The sequence below is a fragment of the Notolepis coatsorum genome, assembly GCF_963971535.1.
Source record: "Notolepis coatsorum genome assembly, chromosome: 20".
NCBI classification, from domain to species: Eukaryota; Metazoa; Chordata; class Actinopteri; order Aulopiformes; family Paralepididae; genus Notolepis; species Notolepis coatsorum.
In genome coordinates this window covers 54661413-54687432 of record NC_140184.1, presented here as the reverse complement: position 1 = coordinate 54687432, position 26020 = coordinate 54661413, and positions in this window count along the sequence as shown.

Here is a 26020-nt window from a genome sequence, read left to right as displayed (position 1 = left end):
AGTACGAATTGCAGAGGAAGGAATTGTTAAAGTGGAGAGCGGTGGCCCATTTCAACGCCGCGCCTGTGAGCAGTGCCGGCAGGTAAGCTACTTTAGACCTATCGCTGTGAAACATGTGGGGTTGTTGTTCGAACACTAACGAGCACTGGAATAAAAAGGCACGGCATTTGGAAACGCTTCCGTCGTAACGTTCTGGTGCAGGGACAGGGGGTTCTCTATGCGGGGGGCTTGGTGCAGCGGGGGTAGCGGCTGGTAGGCCCTGCTGTGCCAAGTGTGCCTCGATATGGAGATACTGTGTCTCTCGCTCAACGGAGTCGAGGGCGAGAGCGGCCAGCTGCGCCGTGACGGCGTCTAGGGAGTGAGCGAGTTGGTCGACCCGGGCGGTCTGGCCGTTGATGATACTCACAGACTGCTTCTGAAACTTCTTCCATTCCTCGGTCTCATGTACAGCTGGTGCTGTCATCGTTAGGTCGTGGTATTCTGTGAAAACTGGGGTCTGGAGCACAGCCCAATTGCTGAATACACGAGAAGAGATAGGAGCGGTTTCAAGGGTGTTTAATGTCAAATGAGCAACACAGGAATTGGGGTAATAGAACGGGGTTATGTTCTGTCTTGTGGCTGCCGTGGCGGCAGTGAGCGAGCAAGCGGTCCTGGTGCTTGTCTTGGACGCTGCTGGGTTGCAGCAGGAGAACAAGTGTTCCTCTTCGGAGATAGGTGACGTCCAGGCAGGGACGGCGGTCCTTTGGGGCACAGGAGAGAAACAGGTTAGAGTAGGCAAATACACGGTTGGTATCTAGCAGAGCTTTCGGCAGAGACGTCGTACCTGGGCAGTGGTAATTAATACCACGACAGCTTCTGGTCAGCGTCGAGGTGTAGAAGTAGTCCCCCCATCAGGGAAGGATTTAGTGCAGCTGTGGAGAGTGGGGTGCCTGACCGCGTGCGAATTAGGGGGATGAAATACAGCTGGGCGTATGAGGGTAAAGGAAGGGGTGACTGGAGAAGGAGAGGATGAGGAGGAGTGTGCAGTGGATGGAGAGGGGGATGAAGAGGAGCGTGTGGAGAACGTGAGGGGAAAAGGAGGGGGAGTGAAGTAGGCCCGTTCTGTGATTATGACATTTATTATGCAATTTATGCATTGTTTTTATTCTGTCAATTGTGTGCTGATTTTATGCCTATGTTAATTTTATACTAATTGCTGTGGGGCACTCACTTGTGTGAAACGTTTAGTTTATTTAAAATTAAGTTTAATTATTTAATTAATTATGTTATTAAAGAGTTATTAATATTTATTATTATATTGTAAAATATGTAATCATTGAAATGTCTGTAAAGTCTCGACGACATTGAAAATGAGGGTGACCTCAATTGTCCTTTCGAGAATAAATAAAGTTTTGAATGAATGAAAACCATCTGAACCTACTGATTAGTCAGTGGATCATTCCAACATTAACATCACTGTTACGACCAGAGGGGAAAGTAGAACCCAATATGCGGAAAGACCGGGGAGCACCTCCGAGCCTGCAGAATGACTGGTGAATGGAGGAAACGTAAACGACAGTTTGCTCTTCTCAGATACCGTGATCATTTATTAGCGAATCACTAGAGCCATGAATATAGTACAGGAACAAACTAAACAAACAGCACAGCAGCGCTGGCACTAAATACAAAACGAACTGGTAACACGAGAAAACAAAGATGCACAAAACGGAATACTACACTAAACTAAATACAAAACGAACTGGTAACATGAGAAAACAAAGATGCACAAACAAACACTACACTAGAACCACCAAGGGAGAGCAACGACGAGGGCAGGAAAGAGGTAACAGGAGGAAATGATGCCACAACGAGGAGAGAGAGAAACACACATATATACCCACACTAATTAACATTGGCAACACCTGGCCAGGCCAGTCTAACAGCAAAACAATTAACACCAACTAAACACAAAAGCAATAACACAACAACAACCAAAGAAATCTCACAACAACAACCAGAGAGGAGGACGACATTTAAACAAAGGAAGGAAAAGCCCAGGATAACAAACAAGTGGAAATGAACTCAATTACATTTAACCAGACCAAAATGGCCACCTGCACAATCTGGCGGTGCCCGCCAGATGGCGCCATGGAAGGAGGTAGGGAGTGTCCAGTGTTATTGTTAAGACCATTGAAAGGAGGTTGAGAGTGTCCAGTGTTATTGTTCTCTTTAACCCAGGCCCCACAGGACCTGGGATCGTTACACATCACTGTCTTTTGCAGGCAGTATCTGGCTCAGTTCTTTAAAAAAATATATATATTCAATTATGTTTTTGGTAGATATTACATTGTTTTTTCGGACAAGTCCGGTAGAGAGAGAAAGGAAGTATGGGAGGATAGATGGGGGAAGACATTCGGCAAAGGTCGCCGGGTCCGGGAGTCCAACCCCCAACACACTTGGATGCATCACAGCACAATGGAAGTGAATGATAATGTGCAGTTTCACAAACATAGGGATTCTGATGCATCCAACAACCAAAATAAGGCATTCAATTCTAGGACTGCTAAGTTAAATAGAGACATATGACCAGATTATGTGCAAATTCAGTCAATGTGGAGATATTGGCAGTTTTCACTAAGTTTTTGACCAGGAATCCCTCAACTCGTTAAAAAAGCTGGTGAAAATGTGAAACAGATCCACCCACCCATGAAAGTATATGCCACGGGGACATGCGTCCAAATTGACAACACTGAGCTGAAACCACAATGTGGCTGATGCTTCCAAAGTTATATACTTTGTGGCCTGTCAAAAATCTGTTTGGCAAACTGCTAAAGTGGAATTATATTGCTCCTAATTAAAAAGAGTTGAGTATCACAACTTTCAGCAAATGATAAAAACACGATTGCCATCTGCGCTTTTGAAGAGGTCCCGCTATGCCAAGCATTTTCATGAGGCTGCAGAGTTATCCAACGGTTTAAGCAGATGTTAAGGGATTGAACTAAAAAGCAATTCTCTGCTGAGGCTATTGAGCAGTTGTTTTTAATCTTGTGTTTATCCAACAAAGGGTTAATCAACCAGCATGCATGATCCTATGCAACGACTCAAGGCTAGTTCTGCACCCTCACCCCATCCACCCCTCCACACACACACGCACATGCACACACACACACACACACACACACGCACACGCACACGCACACACACACACACACACACATACACACACAGACACACAAGATTAGATTAGATTAAAATGTATTGTCAGTACAACAAAAATAAATTGGTATCTAACCAGAGTGCAGGGTACTGTAACAGTAAAGTTCATACCAATATACAGGACAGGTGTGTAATATACAGTGTATACAGTAATATGGCCAGCGGTATAACTAATAAGAGTAGGTATGGGATATACAGATATAGATATAGTATATACAGCAGTGGGTATGTATACATGTAATATATGCAGATATATTCATATGGATATAGATGAATACATAGGCTATACAGTGTTATTGTACACTGCTATCATACAGTGTCATATGGGTAAACTATAGATAGGTAGTCATGATTACAGTGTAAGGCAGTTGTAGGCAGTGAAGGCAGTAGATAATTATGGGTTGAGTATGGTCAATAGAGTTCAGAGATTAGGAGATAAAAGAAAATATCACATATTACAATAGCACAATATTGGTAACTGTAGTTCATTGTTGTGTGTATGTAAACAAAACAAGTTACAGATGCTTTTGATGAAATAGCCTAGGTGATCACTTAATAGATTAATTGGATAATTGTTTGGAGGGACAAGGTATGTATAATGTAATGTTATAATTTATAACCACAAACATTATTTACACACAACATGAAATAATTATTCATCACAATTAAGTAATGATCATAATCCAAGTTTTACAATTGTTGTCAGTGAAGTAAAAAAGGTTTCTGTTTACCTTCACATTCTACACATTATGAAAGTAATGTACAGTAATAACAATTTGGAAATGCACAAACACGAACCAAGGCTTTCTGCATCATACATCATCACCCTCGCTCTACCTAGGTGCCGCACCTTGCATAAACCAAACCAAGCACAGTATTTCCACATGTTCTGACACAGAGAATTGCATGCTGTATGCTACATGTCCAAAAAGATCCCAACGCAACAAACATCTCACGGTAAAGTTAGTGTACTTCTATCCATAGAATCCTCCTTATGTTCTCATGCTCCACAGCTTCCAGTGGTGTCTTCCTGGAACTACTCACGCTAACATGTTGAAACATCAATTGAAACAGCGAGTACTTGAGTAATGGATTACTTATGCACATCCCTGGTAAACAGTAATATGCAACAAAGGACCCCACGCAGCCATGTACACACACACACACACGCACACACACACACACACACACACACACGCACGCACGCACGCACGCACGCACACACACACACACACACACACACACACACACACACACACACACACACACACACACACACACACAGGCTATAGTGTTGCTGTAGGATGATGGTAAGTTTGAACCCCCATCATAAGGATGAGCTCACATACTGTAGCTCACACATGTCGCAACTAACTGAAGTATAGAGGGAATAAAATCAAATATACACAGTGGGAAGGGGGAAACTAAATTTAACTTCTCTGTATGTCTTGCACATTATGAGAAGCGACAATAAAGCTGACTTTGACTTTGACTAAACCACAACGTGACGTGAGGGTGGGTGTGAGTTCATTCTGGAGATTCTCCTCTTTCAAAGAAGCCCTCTTTCTGGGGAGGCCTGCATGACCTTGTTTCATTGGAGTAAAAAGGAGAGTAGTGAGGGGGAGGGGCAAGAAAGAATGGGGGTGGGGCAACTTCAAAAGCCACATCAAAAGGAATAAATAATTGTGTCTGCTGGTTTTGTTGTTGTGATACGGATCGGCGAAGCAGCTAGTGGCGAGCAGGAAGCTTTGATTTGAGGCAGTCTGGAGAGGGCTCCTTCTGTCGGCAGCTGAGTTGGAGAGAAGTGGGGGCCTACTGATTAAACTCCTGTTTGTTTTAATCTTTTCTTTGCCCCAGGGGAGGCCCAGAGAGGGGGGGAAGAAGCCTGCTGTGGGGTGGGGGGCTTTGGAGGCCCATGCCCTTTCCTTTGCATGAGCATCCTGAGAGAGGCAAAGTGTGCTTGCATCCAGCCCTGGGATGAAGAGACAGAGGAGGCAGGAGTAGGGTGGAGGAAAGGTGGATGGGGCATAACAGGGGGGCTGAAGGGTTTGGCGTTAAAGAGAGATTGTTTTCTCTGAAACTACAGTGTCTTTTATCTTTTAAATATTAGCTTTTTCTCTGTGTAGTTGCTTCTTGTCTACATTTCTATGTTTAAGCTTTTGTTTGCTTTTGTTTGCTGCCTCAGTACTGGAGAATTTAGTTATCAAACAGTTGTGACAAAGATATGTACACAGTAAATTTCGTAGAGTAAATTTTACTCAAACTGAGTACATTTTACTCAAACTGAGTAGAATTTTACTCAGTTTGAGTAAAATTTACTCTGCGAAATTTACTGTGGGGGGGGGGGGGGGGGGGGGGGGGTTATAGTTGAACAAACTTGATTGTATATGGCCGGTATATATATATATATATATATATATATTAGTGCTGTCAGGCGATACATTTTTTTTATCTAATTAATTACAGGATTTGTAATTAATTAATCTAATTAATCACATTTTAATCGCATAACCATTTTAGGCCTGATATTCTATATTCTATAATCATATTTCAAATGGCATGTGTCCGGATGGCAGAATTCAGTACTGTATCTACAAAACCTTCTGTTTAATCATCTTCCATTTATTCATTTGCTTAGATTTTTCAGGTCTGGTCAATTTTAGCATGGTATTATTCACAGTCAATCGATGCATATTTTAAGGCATTAATCACATGATAGGCTTGTGGAACGCCCTACCCAAAGCTGTAAAGGAATGTGAATCCCTACCCACCTTCAAAACCGCTCTTAAAGAGCACCTACGGGAGAGAGTATGTATATATTCTCTCCCCACCGTATGTATATTTCTCTCCCACCCACCCACCCCCTCCTAATGTACAGTCCCCTCCCCATCATATGTATATACTCTGTCAGGACCTATGGGTAACAGTACTGTATATTTGAATATCGTATATGTCACAAATGTAACAGTACTAAATACCTGTATGTCATGTATGTCCCTATGCCATAAATGTCATGTATGTTGTGTATGTCATAAATGTCACTATGAATTGAAAATGGGGGACCCTGATGTAAACAAGACAAACGTCTTTCTCTGGTCTGCATACCCTTAACAATTGTGTGTATTGAGCCGTACTGTATTGTACCCATTCTGCAATCTGTTAAATAAAGTTTTCATTCATTCATGTTTAAATGTAGCTAAATGCATCGGTATGGGCCTGTGGTCACAAAGAAATGCATGACAAAATGGTTAGGGAACGTAATCAAGTACTACACAGGAGTATTCAATAATGTTGAATGGTCTCGTTTTGCTATGCTAGAATCCCGCCGCGGGTTTGGTTATTTGCCTAGATCAGTGGTTCTCAAACTTTTTACACCAAGTACCACCTGAGAACGTAGCTGGCTCTCCAAGTACCACCATATGACCGGCGTTAAAATACAGTCTATTCAGCTATGCACAGTTCACGCAGGAGGCAAATGTATTCCTAATACCATTATTTATTGTTAACTTTTGTCAGACACAGCCACAATGTACAAAGGGATAGCACTAGAACTAGCAAACGCTTCCACACAACTCATACAATGCAAGGGGCATTGAGAACATAATAACTAACATTCTCAAATGTACTTAATTCTCTCTCTCTCTCTATCTCTCTCTCTCTCACACAGCAAGCAAGTGTCCGTCATTCTCTCTCTCACACACACACACACACACACACACACACACACACACACACACACACACACACACACACACACACACACACACACACACACACACACACACACACACACACACACACACACACACACATTTAGTTACAAAAACTTAATTTCCTGCATTCTGTTGCAGGAATTTTTGAATTTTTACCCTTTAAATGCCAGTGTTTGTGATGGGCATCACAAATTATTGTATAAAAGAAAAGAAAACACATATTCAATACATTTTTGAATGTTTACCCTTTACATGCCAGTTTGTGTGATGGCATCACAAATTATTGTTAAAAAAAACACAAAAAAAGTAAAATATTTTCAATATATCAAATGCAAAGTACATTTTTCTGGGGGGGATTATTACAGGCTAGGCATGTGTTAATGATTAGCAGCAACACAGATTTTGATGGATTTTTTGTAATGTCAGATTTAACACCAACTCTTTTCAGAAAAGTGGGAGTGTAACACTTCCTCCGGTCCTGGTCCTGTGGGACCAGGACTCAGACAGTCATATTCACAAGTACCTCCCATTAACAATAACACTCGATCAACATTGCCACCCGGTGGGCTGATGCCAATCTGGCATCAGCTCACACACCAACTCATTGTTATTTATTGTCAGTTGTGTTTGTTGTGTTTATTGTCTGTTGTCTCCACTTTGTTAGTCTTGTGTTCCCCTGTCTGTGGTTTGTAATTATGTTTAGTCTGGTTGGTTATTTGTTATTGTTTTCCAGTGTACTCTGTGTTCTATTGTTTCTGTCTACCACACCTGTGTCTTGTTTGTAAATTACCCTCTGTGTCTTGTCAATTAGTCTGTGTATATAGTCCTGTCTGTCCTGCCCTGCTGGGCGCGATCATTGTTAAATGTTACCTGTGTGTGTTAGTCGTGTATGTACCTTGTGTTGTAGTAAACTGTTCATCGTCACGCTCTGTCTCCGGTCTCATCTATACTCTGCCATCTGGGTCCATCATGCCAAAGAAGCGTAGGACTAATCGTAACATGGGAGTACTTCATTTTTTATCTGACATTACAAAAAAATCTAAAAATAAATGGTTATGATCAGGGCTGAAGTTGAATTAAAGATGTATGACTGTTTAGACTGCATTACTCTCTGTCACAGTGATCTCCTGGTTGTTCCCCACTTAGGTTATCTAAGGGCCTTTTCTCACTCACCCTATTCGTTTCTATTTCGTTCCGTTCTGCCCGTTCCGAGATCTCAGAGCGAACTCCCCCCCCCCCCTCTCCCCCCTCTAGTTTGTGTACACACTTCAGTCTGGGTGCGCTCTGGGTTTTGTTTACGGTTTGCGTTTTGAGCTTGTAAGCTTGCCGTAGTCGATGATGTCACGCTCGAAATGTAAACACAGGAAGTGTTAACACGGAGACTGGAGAATGGATGTTGATATAAAGAAACAAATAACTAATAAATATGAAGTTATATTTGAACCTCTGTTGTCAAGCCTTGTCAATATAACCCACCCCCCTTTTCTCACGAATGGAACTCTGTTGTAGAGTCCGCTTTTGATCGTTTTGCAGCGTTAACAATAACGCTAAGCTAACGGCTACCGCTAGTTAGCTTTATAACCTTTTACTAGTACATTGCTCGCATCGATTATATTGAATGTCATTGATCTACTGGTCGACCGAAAATGTAAACGGGAATGTCTGCGGACTCTGGATGTTGATATAAAATGAACAAATTGCCAATAAATATGAAGTTATATTTGAACCTCTGTTGTCAAGCCTTGTCAATATAACCCACCCCATTTTATCACGAATGGATGGTGTTGTAGAGTCCGCTTTTGAGCGTTTTGAGCGATCTACTGGTCGACCACGGCCGACTGGTTGGGCACCACTGGTCTAATAGAAATAAATGCATTTGAACAATGTATAGACATAGCAATGGCAAACTAAATTTATGATGTTATGTCAGCACCAGGCGCCACGCCCGTGAAAAGGTACAAGCTCGCAAAGCCACACCCCCCGTTCTCCCGGGGCCGACCCCGAGACCACCTCTGCCAGCTGATCCCGTTCAGCGGGGGGTGAAACGATTCAGCGCCGTTTCGCACCCCAAAGGGGGTGAGTGAGAACACTCCCCCCCGTGCTCCGGGACGGTGATTCGATACAAAAGGCTGAGTGTGAAAGCCCCCTAACTATCGCGCCACCGCAACCAGAAACACTGGCCTGGCCTGCTTCTAAGTTCAGTGGCCTGAAAAAAAATAAAAAAAAATGTTTTTTTGCTTTTTTGTAAATGTTTTCAAGTACCACCAGCAGTACCACCAAGTACCACTAGTGGTACGCGTACCACAGTTTGAGAACCACTGGCCTAGATAATTGACTAAGTTTAAGGTAATGTTGACTAGGATAGCCGGCCGCTGGCGAGAGGAGCTACCGGTTGATGCCTGCCAGCTGATACCTAAAGTTACGTTAGCTGTTCAGCTTTAGATAGCGGATTGGGTTTGAGAAATGCACGTTATAAATAAAAGTAATTATTATTATGAATATTATTTTTGCTAGCTAAGCTTTCTCCAAGTATTCTGATCCATTTAACTTCAATCAAATCATTTAGCAATATTTTTTTGCCTGCTAGTGCTAGTTACAATGAATGCAAAATATGTTGCTAAGTCCTATCATATTTAATAGTTGGCAACCAACAGTCCAAATGATGTCTGTTTTAATGCAATTTAAACAAACAGGTGAACCTGAGTGAGAAAAAGAAAGGGAAAGGATGGAGGAGGGAGAGGCCTTTGCAGGAACCAGCATCATAGAAGAAACTACAGGTGCAATATTGAGTGCCATTGTGTAAAGTGAATTAGAGCATAATACACCAATGCATAGTATGTTCAGGTTGGACTATTCATCATACATTTGTGATCGCATTACAATAGTTAAAATGTATGCAAAATATGTTACTCTATATTTCATGCCTGTCAACCAACAGTCCAAATGTCTGTTTAATACAATTTTAACACAGGTGAACCTGAGTCAGAAAAAGAAAGGGAAAGGATGGAGGAGGGAGAGGCTTCTGCAGGAATCAGCATCATAGAAGAAACTACAGGTGCAATATTGAGTGCCATTGTGTAAAGCATAACACCATAGTGCATGTTCAAATGGACTATTCATCATGAATTGAATGAATGCTAAATAAAATTTGATACACATGTCAACCAACTGTACCGTTACACCCCTAATATATATGTATACTATATATGTGTGTTTGTGTATTTATGTATGTGTATAGGCTATTACTAAGGCGAAAGTAACGTGTGTTTTGGCCCTAATTCTGCATAAATTGGTATGGCTGTAAAGAGGAGTCTTGTGTGGTTCCAATGTGCCCATTGTCATTCAGATATCTTGAGATGAGAGGTCAAGGGACCCCTTTCCCCCCATCAAAATTAAGCTAGCTTGATTAAATGTATCCAGTGGAGTTTATGACCACTAGCTGATGAAATTGGTGCTATAGCGCACAGTAGGAGAAAAGGGGTCCCTTAAAATGGTGTATTACAGGTCCAGCTCTCGCATGAGGATGTCCAAGCACACCACAAGCACAGGGGTGATGTAGAACACAAAAAGAGTGCACTGGAGGTATGTAAACATGCCCATGATGTGATTCAAACTAATTGGTCTATATTATGATCTTTCTCAAAATCTAACCAGCTAATTGACTGTCAATCAAAGGAAGTCAGACTCTTTACAACTTAGCCAAACCCGAAAGTGAAACTTAACATGGATGGGATTTAAACAAATAATTCTGCTCACTCCACCACCATCTTGATAACAAAATCTGACCCCTGGCTTCTACACATGTGCCATCCAGTGGTTCCTGCCACTGGTCCTTAGTTACCATGGCAACTGGTAAGAGATTGTTATTCATTTAAAAAAAATTAAACTCACATTTCACCTCAAAATGCAGTATTTATAATTTTACTAGGATAAAATAACATCAAATTTAATAGTTTTCTCTGAATATGTTTGTTTTGTAGCAAGTAGTTTAATTGTTGCTGCCATCTTTAGCGTTACATATTTCTCCAGAGTTCTCGTCTCCTCATTATAGAGTGTCTCTGATATAAACATTGTGAGAGCAAAGAAAGAGACGTGCAAAAAAGACATTGCAAAGGTTACTGTATATGAGGTAGGAAATGTATTCAGCTTGTAGACTATGGAACAATATAAAACTCTGTCTATTTGTGTGAAAAGGTGAATATAAGAAAACGTTGTTGGATACCTATAAAGATCCCCACCACACAAGTCTTTAACACTTGTATTGAATAACAATTAGTTTGGTATTGTTTTTACACCAAGAATGTCCAATAAACTACTGAAAATGGCATCTACCTTTACCCTCATTGAAGATACAAGGATCTATGGATGCCCTGCCCCCCCTCCTCCCTCACGTCTTCCGAGCCAGTTATCTTTCTCTTTTTCCACCTTAATGGTTCACCAGACATTTGTTTGACCCAAACACACCACTTCTTACTTTACATAATATTGTTATCTAAGGACCAGTTCTTCAGAGTTAATTGTGGGATTTTCCTATGGAGGAATAAGGGACTGGGTATTTCCCAACCTACTGCACGATTGGTTCTTGACAAGCGCGCAGTCGTTCAGTATTGACAAAGCCTACTTTGCTGGAACGATTTATTTTGCACTATACAGTACACAGTGGTGCAGTGGTGGTCCCACGCAGTACCACGCCGTCCTAGCAGTTTTCTGAGCAGAAGTACTCGCACGGATGTGCACGTGCGTGCACACGCGCGCACACAAAAATGCATTCACAACTTTCACTCGACTCGTCGCGCCGTGCGCCAAGTACGGCACTTATCTATCACCTAGACTTTGCATAATAATAGGATACCAATTACATAACAAAGAACGAGAAGTGCAAAACCAAAATACAAGCCCTGTGGGGGTTTGCTTGATCTGTGGAGCTCTCACTATGTGACAAATGGTTCCGACTGGAAGGATGAGGCATTAAGTTGTGCTTCAGAAGGAAACTGTCCTTCTGTAAACTAAGTTACATTGTTAATTTAGTTTGTATTTACTTTTCTAGTTTAAGTTAATTCAATTAAAGAAATTGTAACTACAATTACATTTAAAACATTGTTTGTTTTTCAACCATATCTGTTGACAATATAATTTCTTTATATATTGAAGGCTACATCCTTCTACCTTTTTCAGCTTCTCTATTTCAAGGCAATATTTAGAAAAACTAAACTAAAACTAGTAATTTCATATACAAACATGTTTACTATTTATGCATAATAATCATCTGTTCTGTGTGCACGCGAGGGAACATGTGCGTGAGATCAGTAGCAAATCGCTTCCTGTTGAATGGATCAGACAGGGATCATAATAATCAGCTGTTTTTATAATAATAATAATAATAATAATAATAATAATAATTATTATTATTATTATTATTATTATTATTATTATTATTATTATTATTATTATTATTATTATTATTATTATTATTATTATTATTATTATTATTATTATTATTATTATTGTAACTGAGGGGTACAATTCCCTGACTGTATTGAGAGTATGGTATTATTAAACCACTACTTAGTTATGTACTTTAATTACTGGCCATACAGTACATGAATATATCTGGTGAACACCCACACAAGAATACGGCAATGACACATAAAGTTCTAGTTAGAGGGATTTATTATTATTAGAGCAAGCAACGGTAGGTTACAGATTGAGAATTATACTTGCGCTTGTAAGGCGAAGAACACTTAAAGTAGGTCAAGAGCGTAAGTCCATGAGAATAGTAAGATGGGTATAACTGACGCCACCTGTAGCATAGCAATTACATAAGGCACACTAGTAGTCAGCTGGAGACACTGGGGGGTTCCCTCCGGTTGTAAGCCGGCAGGGTAGAGGAATGTTCGGGTGCAAAGTCTGGGTCAACGAGGAATAAAGAAGCTCCAGCTACAGGGGGTCGGTATATGTACTTCCTTGATCGGCAGACAAAGCAACAGCTATAATCCAGTATGCCCGACAGCATGGATGAAAGCTATCCAGCCTCTTCCTAGAAGCGGGCTCGAGGGTGCTCCTCACAGGGGTAGATCCCACACGATAGTGGGGTAGACGGTTCTCTGCTCCAGCAGTCACGGTACCAAAGCAATATAATCCAGCCAGAAAAGGCTCTGCATTCGCCGGTGTAGGTTCTCCTGTGCACTATCCGTCACATTAAACTAGGTTGAACTTGACGTTACTTCACCAAACTATGACACTTTACTATCCTATTCGCACATGTTCTAAGTGCTCTATTTAGACGCAAGGTTGCTCACTTCACTTGGTCGTTGACTCGTGGTGAAGGCTTTACTGGTAATGAACGAACGATACGTTGAATGAAGTGCTGCTGTTTCCACCTGCGCCGTATTTATACGTAAGGTGAATTATCTAGTGCCAACCTCAGTTCTGTCTCGTATTAGTGCGCAAACCTGGACATGTTGAGACATGCCTTGGCGTTGCCTTTGAACTTGCCATTGGGGGTATGGTCGTTGGCGCCTAGGGGTCGCTGTCCAATAGGAGAGTGAATATTATGGTCTGGTTTGTACCCAGGTAAAGGGATATTCCGTGTATATATACAAAGAATATACAAGGGATATCAAACGATATACAAATATTATACAAGGGATCTCAAGCAGTAAATATATATATTCGGTTTAATCTGACCCTTTGTAACAGCCGCCTCCTAATTAGTCCGCACCTAATTAGATAAAGCAAAGACAGATTAACCGTCTTGTCAACTACTCAATGTCTGTTGTGGGGAGTAGGGCAATTCACAAAGTCAGTGGGTCATGATCGTCATCAAGGGAGTCAGGGAGCCTTGGCAACTCTATCAGCCTCGCCACGGGTCGGGTGTATGTCCGTCCCTGGACAAGAACTTCTGCCGCTCTGACCTTTCCGTCGGCACCAGTGATCACTTTGCTTACGCGGCCGGCCGGCCACGCAGCTCGGGGTAGTGACTGGTCTATGATCATAACGACCGTGTCCACTTTTAAGTTGTCCCCGTCCTTGACCCGCTTCTGACGGGCTGGAAGGGATGGTAGGGGGCTTAGGAGGAAGCGGGCCAGAGACTGGTTGATCTGTGCTTGGCTGTGCCTCCACATCCTCCGTCTGTTCCTCTTGTTTGGTCTGTACCCCATCTGAGGAGGGGCCGGTTCCGGCCGCCCCATCAAGAAGTCGTGTGGGGTGCTGGGCTCGAGGTCAGCTACGTCGCTTGGAGCGCAGCTGAGGGGGGTGGAGTTCGGAACTCCCTCTTCTTGGGCCCACGGTTCTCTCACAGGCCTCTCGTCTAATGTCAATAGCCTCTCAACGGGCTGTACGAGAGAGTGGCCTGTGTCGCTCACCTTTGTGTGCAGGCAGCGTGTAGACGTGGGTTGACTGTCAAGTCCGTAGAGGGGGCCCTGGAGCGTCCACCCCAGTCGGGTCTGAACCGCGACTGGGCATCCTTTGGGTCCGATGTGGGCCGCCTCAATTGGGAGAATGAGGTCCGCGTGGTCGGAGCCTATGAGCAGGGTCGGTGTGGCGCCGTCGATGAGCGGTATAGGTAGTCTGCATAGGTGCTCGTACTTCGCCATCAGCTGTGGGATGGGGTAGGTGTACTGTGACAGGCCTATGTCGTGGCTGGTGAAGACGTTGGTGATGCTATACTGCTTCTCGGGCTGGTCCACCGCTGCTATCTTGAAGGAGACATTTTCACCCTTTATGGTCTTCTGGTCTCTTCTAATGGTACGGATTGTCATTGTTCCTTTGGCACCCCGCAGACCCAGCCGGGCTGCGGCGGATGCGAGGAGGAGAGTCTTTTCAGACCCATCGTCTAGGACGGCGTAAGTGTCCAGGACCTTGTCCTCGTAGCTCAGGAGCACTCTGACCACTTTGATGAGCACTCGGGGGGTCCCGCTATGCTTGGGGTCTATGTGGAGCACTCCTGTTGGCCGGTTGCCTTGGATCTTCTGCTGGTGGGCCCCGCACAGTGATGCGCGGTGAGCGGCGCCCGCCTGGGCCGCCTCACGCCACTGATCAACTTGGACGGGGTTCAGTGTCTTGTATTCGGCGCACTGTGCCAGCCAGTGTCCGCCGTCGCAGTAGGTACAGATGATCTCCTGTTCCTCTCTGGCGGGGGAGTTGTGACTCGGCGGTGGTGGCGCCGACTCGGGGTAGTACGGGTGGCACTGTCGGTCCCCGTGTCTGCTGCGACCGTCGGGACACCAGGGGGTGGTTTCAGGCCTGGTCTGTGGTGACACCGCCTCGGCCTGGTACATTACCGTGACGGGCACACTCCGGCCCCCTGGCGGACGCTTGTTGATGTCGTGCAGGACCTCCAGGTGGGCGCCGTCGCACTTGCTGCATTTCTTCTTTAAACAGCACTCAGCTGCCATATGGCTGCGCGCGCAGCGGCGGTGGTCTTTGATCCACTGACTCACCTCGTCCGTGGTCAGCTTCTTGAAAATGTCACATTGATACAGCCGATGGTCCTTTTCACAGTACTGGCATTCAATCTTCCACTCCCCCTTGGTCGGGGGGTTGCTGTGATTCTCGTGCTGCGGCACTGACTCGGCCTGGTGCATAACAGTTACTGACCGGCGGTTATCATCAGATCTTCGAGGTCCATCCCTTGGGCTTGGTCCACTCCACACGAACGTGTCCAGTCGTAGGCTGCTGACCTCCCTGGCGAGGAAATCAGCTAGGTCTAGGAGGGATGCTTCTGGGCCGTTGGGGTCGCGGTGGTCTCTCTGCCGCCGAAAGCGCTCTTGGCGGGCTGGAGGGAGCTTCTCTAGTATTCGTTCCACATTAGAGTTAGCATATAGTTCATATATCCCTTTCTCCTTTTGGGACCCCAGCATCCCTACCAGGGACTGTACCTTGATAGAGAGGTCATCCAATGCTCTATTGTCTTTGGCTGGGGGGAGGCGGTCGATATCTCTTATTTCTTGTATCACGTAGTCCCATATGCGTCCATAACGCTGGTCGAGGGCCACTAGAGCCGCGGAGTATGGGGTGCTTGAGTTGGAATATGCCAGCGCTATATTATGCGCTCTGGGCACCTTGAGGTGCTTGAGGAGGATGGCATATTTGTACGACTCATCTGGGACGTCGGACATCATAGTCTCCAAGCACATCCGTAATTCCGTGTACTGTGCTCTGTCCTCGCGCGTAAAGTCTGGGAACGTCGGTGTGCCGAGGTACGATGCCATGGATGGCTGGCACATTGGTGAGCGTAGGGGAAGGAGCCTCCTGGGCGCGTCTCCCCGTACGTGTTGTCGTGGGTTGGTACTTGGTGGGTACCAGGGGCCGGGTACCGAGGTGCTGTTCCTCGGTGCTGACTGTACGTCAAACTCACCCGTGAGTTGGGTCGGGGGTTTGTAGTGCAGTGACTCGGGGCTGACGTCGAGGCTGTACTGGGCATCCTGGTCCAGAGTACGTTGCTGCTGGTCGGGGCTGTACTGGGCCTCCTGGTCCAGAGTACGTTGCTGCTGGTCGGCTTGACATTCCTCCTCTTCCTCTTCCTCTGCTAGGTCCTGGAGTCTTCTAGTCAGTCTCTCGGCTACGTAGGCCGGTTCTTCCCGGTGGCTGGGTCTCGTGTGGACCGGTCGGGGAGGGGGGTCGGAGACGTAGACAGGATCCTCTTGTTGGCCGGGTCCCGGGTCGCTTCGTCGGGTAGGGGAAGGTGCCCTAGACCAGTGGTTCCCAAAGTCGGGGTCGCGACCCAAAGGTGGGCCGCGAGCAGCCACGGATGGGCCGCGAGATGATTTTAATTTAAAAAAAAAAAAAATTAAAAACAAATAAAAAAAAACATTTTTTTTATTTTTTTATTTTTTATTTTTTTATTTAATTTTTTTTTGTCAGGCCACTGAACTTAGAAGCAGGCCAGGACAGTGTTTCTAGTTGTATTCTAAAATTCTATTCTATTGTATTCTAAAATGTGACTATATGGTTTTATATTAACTTAATAAATAAACAAAAACGAAAAATCTACTTATTTCAACGAACATTTCAAACTAAATAACAGATTATGCACATAAAACACTGAAAACAACCGAAGCAACAATAGTATTTTAATGAGGCTATTATTATTATCATTATTATTTTGCAACAAGTTAGCCCTCTCATAAATAACACATATAAATGAATAACTAACTTGAACTAACTTAATAGGATTGAAGTGATATTTGGCTTAAAAAATCGGGCGCCTGACAAAAAAAAAAAAAAAAAAAGCCAGACGATGTGCATTGGGCCGTGGCTCTCTGACGCCTTATTTTCTGGGCCCCGGCCTGAAAAGTTTGGGAACCCCTGCCCTAGACCCTTGTCGTGATGATCTCCGGGAGCTCCGTGCGGAGCGAGGGGGTGTCGCCATGGCAATCAATTGTTCTATCATCTGCGCCTGCAGCCGGTCGCGCTCTGCTTCGCGCTGGGCATGGGCGGCGTCGCGCTCTGCATTGGCGGCGTCGCGCTGTGCTTCGCGCTGGGTATTGGCGGTGTCGCGCTGTGCATTGGCGGCGTCGCGCTGTGCATTGACGCTGGCATGGGCGGCGTCGCGCTGTGCATTGGCGGCGGCGCGCTGTGCATCAGCGCTGGCATGGGCGGCGTCGCGCTGTGCATTGGCGGCGGCGCGCTGTGCATCGGCGCGGCCTCTTTCAATGTTCTCTTCCGTCTGAAGGCGTCTGGTCTCCAGTCTTATGCGGTCGTCTTCACTCCTTTGTTGCGCCTGGAAGCGCTCTCGCTCGGTTGCAGCGTGTTCGCGTTCACTAAGGGCTTGCGCTTGGAGTTGCGCGTGAAGGCGCTCTCGTTGGTCTGCAGATTGTTCGCGCTCGCTCGTCTGTTGAGCCTGGAGGCGCTCTCTTTCCATGGTAGAGTGTTCGCGCTCACTAAGCGTCTGTGCTTGAAGTCGATCGCGTTCACCCTGAAGTCGATCGCGTTCGGTGGAGGCTGCCAGGGTGGCGATGAATGCCTGCGCCAGCATCTGGTCCGCCTCGCTGGGGGATGACACTGACGGAGGTGATCGGCTTCTGACAGTGCTCGTTGGAGATCTGTTCTCTGGGCGCGCCTCGAGATCCATCTCCTGGGCGCGCTTCTCTTCTCTTGGTTGTGTGTCGGGTTCTGTCCCCGGAGCGATTTCTTTATCCTGGAGCTCTCCGGGGACTCTCCCGGTGACGTTGTCTGGAGGTATAGTCTGGTCATGTCCCACCTGGTCCCCCCCGTGAGCTGAGTCAGTTTGGTCTGAATCCACTGGGGTCTCTACTGATCGGGTCGCCTGGTCGGTAGGATTTGACATGCTTTGACTATCCGCTTTATCCGCATTTAACGTCTGTTTAAAGCTAGGTATTAGACTGACAGCGTAGTCCTCTAGATAGGGAGGTGGCTGACGTCTGCGCTGCGGGCGTTCTAGCTTGGGAGAGCCGCTTGGGGAGTGTTCACCGCTGGCCATGGTTAATATCAATATTATATTAGATATTACACTGATACCCTCCGGCTCGAAGGACCAATTGTAACTGAGGGGTACAATTCCCTGACTGTATTGAGAGTATGGTATTATTAAACCACTACTTAGTTATGTACTTTAATTACTGGCCATACAGTACATGAATATATCTGGTGAACACCCACACAAGAATACGGCAATGACACATAAAGTTCTAGTTAGAGGGATTTATTATTATTAGAGCAAGCAACGGTAGGTTACAGATTGAGAATTATACTTGCGCTTGTAAGGCGAAGAACACTTAAAGTAGGTCAAGAGCGTAAGTCCATGAGAATAGTAAGATGGGTATAACTGACGCCACCTGTAGCATAGCAATTACATAAGGCACACTAGTAGTCAGCTGGAGACACTGGGGGGTTCCCTCCAGTTGTAAGCCGGCAGGGTAGAGGAATGTTCGGGTGCAAAGTCTGGGTCAACGAGGAATAAAGAAGCTCCAGCTACGGGAGTCGGTACATGTACTTCCTTGATCGGCAGACAAAGCAACAGCTATAATCCAGTATGCCCGACAGCATGGATGAAAGCTATCCAGCCTCTTCCTAGAAGCGGGCTCGAGGGTGCTCCTCACAGGGGTAGATCCCACACGATAGTGGGGTAGACGGTTCTCTGCTCCAGCAGTCACGGTACCAAAGCAATATAATCCAGCTAGAAAAGGCTCTGCATTCGCCGGTGTAGGTTCTCCTGTGCACTATCCGTCACATTAAACTAGGTTGAACTTGACGTTACTTCACCAAACTATGACACTTTACTATCCTATTCGCACATGTTCTAAGTGCTCTATTTAGACGCAAGGTTGCTCACTTCACTTGGTCGTTGACTCGTGGTGAAGGCTTTACTGGTAATGAACGAACGATACGTTGAATGAAGTGCTGCTGTTTCCACCTGCGCCGTATTTATACGTAAGGTGAATTATCTAGTGCCAACCTCAGTTCTGTCTCGTATTAGTGCGCAAACCTGGACATGTTGAGACATGCCTTGGCGTTGCCTTTGAACTTGCCATTGGGGGTATGGTCGTTGGCGCCTAGGGGTCGCTGTCCAATAGGAGAGCGAATATTATGGTCTGGTTTGTACCCAGGTAAAGGGATATTCCGTGTATATATACAAAGAATATACAAGGGATATCAAACGATATACAAATATTATACAAGGGATCTCAAGCAGTAAATATATATATTCGGTTTAATCTGACCCTTTGTAACAATTATTATTATTATTATTATTATTATTATTATTATTATTATTATTATTATTATTATTATTATTATTATTATGATTATTATTATTATTATTATTATTATTATTATTATTATTATTATTATTATTATTATTATTATTATTATTATTATTATTATTATTATTATTATTATTATTATTATTATTATTATTATTATTATTATTATTATTATTATTATTATTTATATAAAATAGTTTTTCCATCCAGTTGTTAAACACATTCATATTTTATCCTGGTGTCCTATATATACAGCTAACAACTATATTCTTCTTTTTTGCCAAGCTTATTTCAACTGTTACACATCCAAACACATCTTCTACTGCCAATGACATTTTATCCAACACTTTACAATCCATTTTACTATCAACATATAATGCCACACCCCCTCCACTTTAGTTTTGTGTGTTTGTGTAAAACATATCATAACCAGGCATATTAAGATCTGTACCTCTGTCAAGGTTTAACCAAGTCTCTGAAATGGCTATTATGCTAAACGGTGAATTAAATTGCATCAAATAATCCTAGATGTGAAGGATCAGTGGAAGAATTTGAAAGGGACACTGGTTCTGCAAAAATAACAATCTGTATAGTCAAAGTCATGCCTCCAGAAGGAGTTAACTGTAGAGAACGATAGGTTATGTAGATAACCTAGTTATATTAGTATTGGCTAAGCGTCCCGCTCTGAGCCTTACGAGATACTTCTATCTCCTGTGATACCTAATGTATCTCCCACGAACAAAAAACACATGCACCCCACCTGTATGGGGCCCCGCCCCTTATGGTGGTACCACCCATATAACCATGACTCTGGTCATGAAACACCCTTCCTCGCCAAAAACCCGTCCCAGGAAAAGACCCCTCAAGAGGGAACTCAGGGCGCGCAGAGCGGGACGCTTAGCCAATACTAATATAACTAGGTTATCTACATAACCTATCGTTATATTTCGTATTGCATCGCGTCCCGCTCTGAGCCTTACGAGATAATGGGGAAGAGCGGGCGCGAGACCCGACAGATGTACCCCCTGAGGACCCGTAAGCCCACATCAAGGGGTGCGGGGAGCCCTGTCACCCCATCCTTCCTAACGAAGGGGGGGCGCAGTCAACTCCACCTGAATGCGAACAAGAGGGAGCCAGAACCCCTTGAACACACCGTACAGGCGGAACCACGTGTGACTCAACACACTGCGGCCCATACCCATACACTCCTGCTACCCGACCAAAGGACGGGAAGCAGGAAAGGCCACAGAGCCCAGAACCGCCTGGGAGACAGAACCCCCGGTCATGTCCATGAGGTAAAACCTTACAAAGGGGCCCAGTGAGGATCATGAAGCTGCAGCACAGATGTCCTCCACCGAGGCCCCACCCAGGAGAGCGGCAGAGGCAGCCACCCCACGAGTGGAGTGCGCCCTGACGCCCCCAGGGGGATCCTGCCCAGCCAACGTGTAGCAGAGGGCAATACCCTCGCACAACCAATGGGACAGGCGCTGCTTCGACAGTGCCTTACCAGCACGAGCCCCACCGTAACAGACAAAAAGCTGGTCGGTAACCCTGAAGTCCTGAGTACGGCTGAGGTAAAACCCCAAAGCACGGACTGGACATGACAGGTGAAGGCCCGCATCTAACTCACTAGTGTGAAGAGGAGGACGAAAAGCCTGAACCACAATATCCCGGGAGCGGAAGGAACTCCGGATATTCTTAGGCACGAAAGCAGGATTAGGTTGCAGAGTGGCACCGCAATCGGTCCGAAAAGACAGGCACTCTGGACGTACCGAGAGAGCACAGAGCTCACCCACGCGTTTAGCGGAAGTGACAGCCAGTAGGAACGCGGTCTTGAAAGACAGCCGTCCCAACGGCGCCTGCTCGAGCGGCTCAAACGGGGCCAAGGACAACCGACCGAGGACCAATTGAAGATCCCAAGTCGGAGCCAAGGAGCGTTGCACCGGCTTAACGCGTCGAGCGCCAAGCAGGAAACGCTTCACAAGAGGGTGGCTGAACAAAACAGTCCCCTCAAAACCCTCATGACAGGAGGATATAGCTGCCGCATATACCCTCACTGTCGAAGCCGACAGCCTACCAAGAAGAGACTGGAGATAACCCAGAACAGCATCCAGGGGGCAGGAGACTGGGTCCCAGCCCCCCCCCTTACACCATTCTTGGAACGCACGCCACCTGCCCGCGTAAACCGCGACAGTGGAGGGAGCATGCGCACACCGGATGGTATCAACCACTGCGGGATCCATCCTCTCCAGACTCACCCTCCCACCAGCCACACCACCAGGCGTTGACCCAACACCGGAGGCTGGACAAGCACTCCGTTGTGCTGCGAGAGGGCCGTCGCTGACCACGGAATGACCCAAGGAGGAGCGACCAGAAGCTGGATTAAGACCGGGAACCACACTGACGTGCCCCGGTCCGGCGCGACCAGGATCACCGTCCTGCGCTCCCTTCGTATCCGCTCCAACAGCTGACTCAACAGCTGTACAGGAGGGAAGGCGTACAGAAGACCGGGCGGCCACGGAAAGGTCGAGAAGGCATCCACCCCCAAGGGGGGATGATCCGCTCGACTGAGCGAGAACCACAAGGGGCACTTGTGAGAACGTCGGCACGCAAACAGATCTACCGAGGCCTCCCCGAACCGATCCCAGATCTGTCTGACTATGTCGGGGCGGAGTTCCCACTCGTCGCGACGAGGACCGCCCCGAGACATTATATCCGCCGCCACATTTTCCGTACCAGGAACGTGGAGCGCCCGCAGACTGCGCAGCCTGCGGGATGCCCATAGCAACAGTTCGCGTGCCACCCGGAGCAGGCGGGCGGAACGAGTCCCACCCTGCCTGTTGATATACGCCGCCGCCGTCACATTGTCCGTCCTGATCAAAACGTGTTCGCCTACCACCAGGTGGCCGAGCCGTTTGAGGACCAGGAGGACCGCCTTCAACTCCAACACATTGATATGCAGGACAGCTGGGTCGGCATGACCCGTCCAGCTGCCCCCCACTGCGTGGGTCCGAAACGCCCCTCCCCAACCTGTGAAAGAGGCGTCGGTGAAAACCGTGACGTGGGAGCCACTGCTGCCCATGGGGACCCCAGCGGAGAGGATACCCAGCCTCCCCCAGTGGGCGAGATCCCCCCATATCGACAAAGGAACCGTCAACCGTCTCCCTTTGCCCCACACCGGATCTATTCTCAAAGAGAGAAACCACCTCTGTATCCGCCTCATAAAGAGGAGGCCAAGAGGAACCACCGTGTGGGCCGCCGACATAAGGCCCAGCAGACGCATCACCTGCAGCGCCGTAACCGTCCCTCCCAGACGGAAACCCCCGAGCGCGTGACGGAGATCCCCCCGACGCTGCTCCGAGAGGGTCGCAAGCATGGGCTTCGACCTCAATGTCAAGCCCAAGTACTCCACCTGTTGACTGGGAAGAGGGGTACTCTTCTTCCAATTCACAGCAAAACCCAGGCTGGTGAGGAATTCCACCACCAGTCGAGTATGAGACCTGGCAACCTCCTCTGAACGGCTGAGGAGCGGTCAACATCCTGAACGGTCTCACTACAATCAACCGATTGAACATGGACAAATTCAGTATAGGTCTGACCCCCCCAGTTTTCTTGGGCACCAGAAAATAACGGGAGTAGACGCCTGACATTGCGTCCTCTCTCGGGACCACAACGACGGCCTGCTTCGCCAACAGAGATTGAATCTCGTCGGCCAGGGCTGTCACCGCGCCCGACCCTAACAATAGGGTCGGCACCAAACCTGAGAACGGAGGATGGGGCAGCGCAAACTGCAAAACCAGCCCCGCCTCTAACGTTCTCCTCATCCACCGATTCAAGGGACATTCCCGTCGCCATATGTGAATATAATCCCACAGCGCCTCCGCCGTCAACTGACGCTGGGCCGCAAGGAACAGCAGATAATTGGCCCGGTCCCCCCCGTCGTGCAAAGCACCCAAGGGGGGACCCCGACAGAAAGGGCCGGTTTGATACGGGAGGAGCGGTCATCAAACTTGTGGACACACACTCACCCCCTGAACACCCCTCCAGCACACGCTGAGGAGCCGTTCCGCAGCCAGACACGCAAGGCCTGAGGACCCCATGGGCTCCTACACGCCGAAGCCCTGCAGTGATATTGCTACCACTCAAATCACGCCAGCCTCTCCTTTGCAGACCACTGCCGGTTTGACGGGAGTGGGAGGCAACAGCGCGATACCCCGCCTGGCGAGGGCGAAGCCGGGGTAACCCCTGCTGAGCATTCAACAGAAGAGGCACCGAGTCCCCCTGCTGACCACTGGAGCTAGTGGCAGCTGTAACACCAGGTTCCACCCACCCACAACCTGCGGTGTAGGAACCACGCGACGACGGAACATTCTCACGGACAGACCCAGGCTCAGCCATCAACTGGGTGTCAGCCCCTGTCTCCATGAGAAGTGAAGAATGGGGCCGCATACGCTTCAAAGAAGGTTCGCGGCCCGCAGCCAAAGGAGAACGCTCAGAGCCCCGCTTCTGGGGATACCAGAGAGAGGATTGAACGGGGAGCGGGCTGCTCGCGGCAAAATGACGACGGGGTGGTTTACCAACCCCGAAATCACCCAAAATGGCCGATCCCTCGGCCGCCAAGACTGTCGGCCTTGCGAAACCCTGTCGATTCTCCAACCAGGGCACCACTGGCGGGGGAAACATGGCCGCCTGTCGAGGATCTCGCCACAGTCGTTGACGAGACCGTGCTCCCACCCCTGGCTGCACAGCGTGAGGCGGTGTAGGACCCGAATCAAAAACCGCCTGCGCCTCCACAGAACGCCCAAAAAGACTATCTGTGGAAAAAGGAGTCGTGAGGAGAGAAAACCTATCCTCTTCCCCAAGAGGAGACTGCTCCAACCAAAGATGCCTAACAACCAAAGTCGATAGCATCCGAATCCTCCCCGCAGTTATAGCTTGCGACTGAGTCAAGATCTCTATAACACCACAAACATGAATCACGTTCATAGTGTCGGTTGGACCCAAAGACCTACAACCCGACGCCATCTTGGATAGGAAAGTAGCCAGCTGAGCCACAACACTGGCCGCCGCTAAATGCCATCCTGCAGCAGTATACCACTCATTCGTCCATACTGCCACCCTCCGAGCCGACATGCTATCAAGCAACGGCCGGGCGGAACGTCGTTCATCCCCGCCTGGGCACAAAAAAGAAGCTACCTGGCTACTTAGCCAAGGTACCCCCGGGCTGCACCCCGTCGTCAGCCCCTTCACCCGCAAAAAAGGTAAATAGAGCTCAGCGAACCCCCCCACACCCACCACCGACTGACCTTCATCAATGAAGGTGGCAAGAGGAGGGAAAAGCGGAATCCCGCGGCGGGGATTATTAGACATTCCAGCGTCAACATCAGCGTTAGCAGAAGAAGCAGCAGTAGCATTAGCATTAGCAGTAGCATTAGCATTAGCGTCAACAGCATGTTCCAGGATCGCCAAGACATCGCCCACTACAGTGGAACGATCGCCAAGCCGCCCCGGCCCTGGTGCCGAAACATACTCCACAGCACGACCAACACCGACATTGACGCCTACTGACACAGACCTCACCTTTGTACAAGCCGACCCGTTAGCCAAACCTTGTACGCTGCCCCTCGGTCCGTCGCCGTCAGCCGAGGAACCACCAGCATAGGTCTCATGTGTCGCCGAAACAAGCTCCAGAGAATCCAGGGAAAAACAACTCTCCGGTAAGCCCTCAACATTATTAATCTTCCTTAATCTTTTCATTCCGCTAGCTCGTATGGTGCACGCATCCAATACGCTGGGACGAAAATAGAGGAAGGGTGTTTCATGACCAGAGTCATGGTTATATGGGTGGTACCACCATAAGGGGCGGGGCCCCATACAGGTGGGGTGCATGTGTTTTTTGTTCGTGGGAGATACATTAGGTATCACAGGAGATAGAAGTATCTCGTAAGGCTCAGAGCGGGACGCGATGCAATACGAAATATAACACGTTTTTGAGTGGAGGGGACCTTTATCTTTGGAGCAATATCTACTCCGGTGAGCTAGCATGACATGGCAGGTACCTTTATATTCCTCAAAATCTCTAGTTTCCTATGGTACTAGTACTTATATTTCCACTAGTAGGGGTGTAACGGTACGTGTATTCGTCCCGCGAATGGTACTGTACGTGGCTCACGGTGCGGTACGTGCAGCCATACGAAGATTACGTCTCGTACGACCACTAGGTGAAACTAGGTTGCACATTTTACAAATCTATGCTCAATATCTTTACTTTACTTTACACTAGCTTACATTGATCTTTAATGTTGAATATTAAGCTTGTATTGCCAAATATAGATGCTGAATAAAACGTTGAAGCTTGTAAACGCACGCACAATGACAAATAACAGA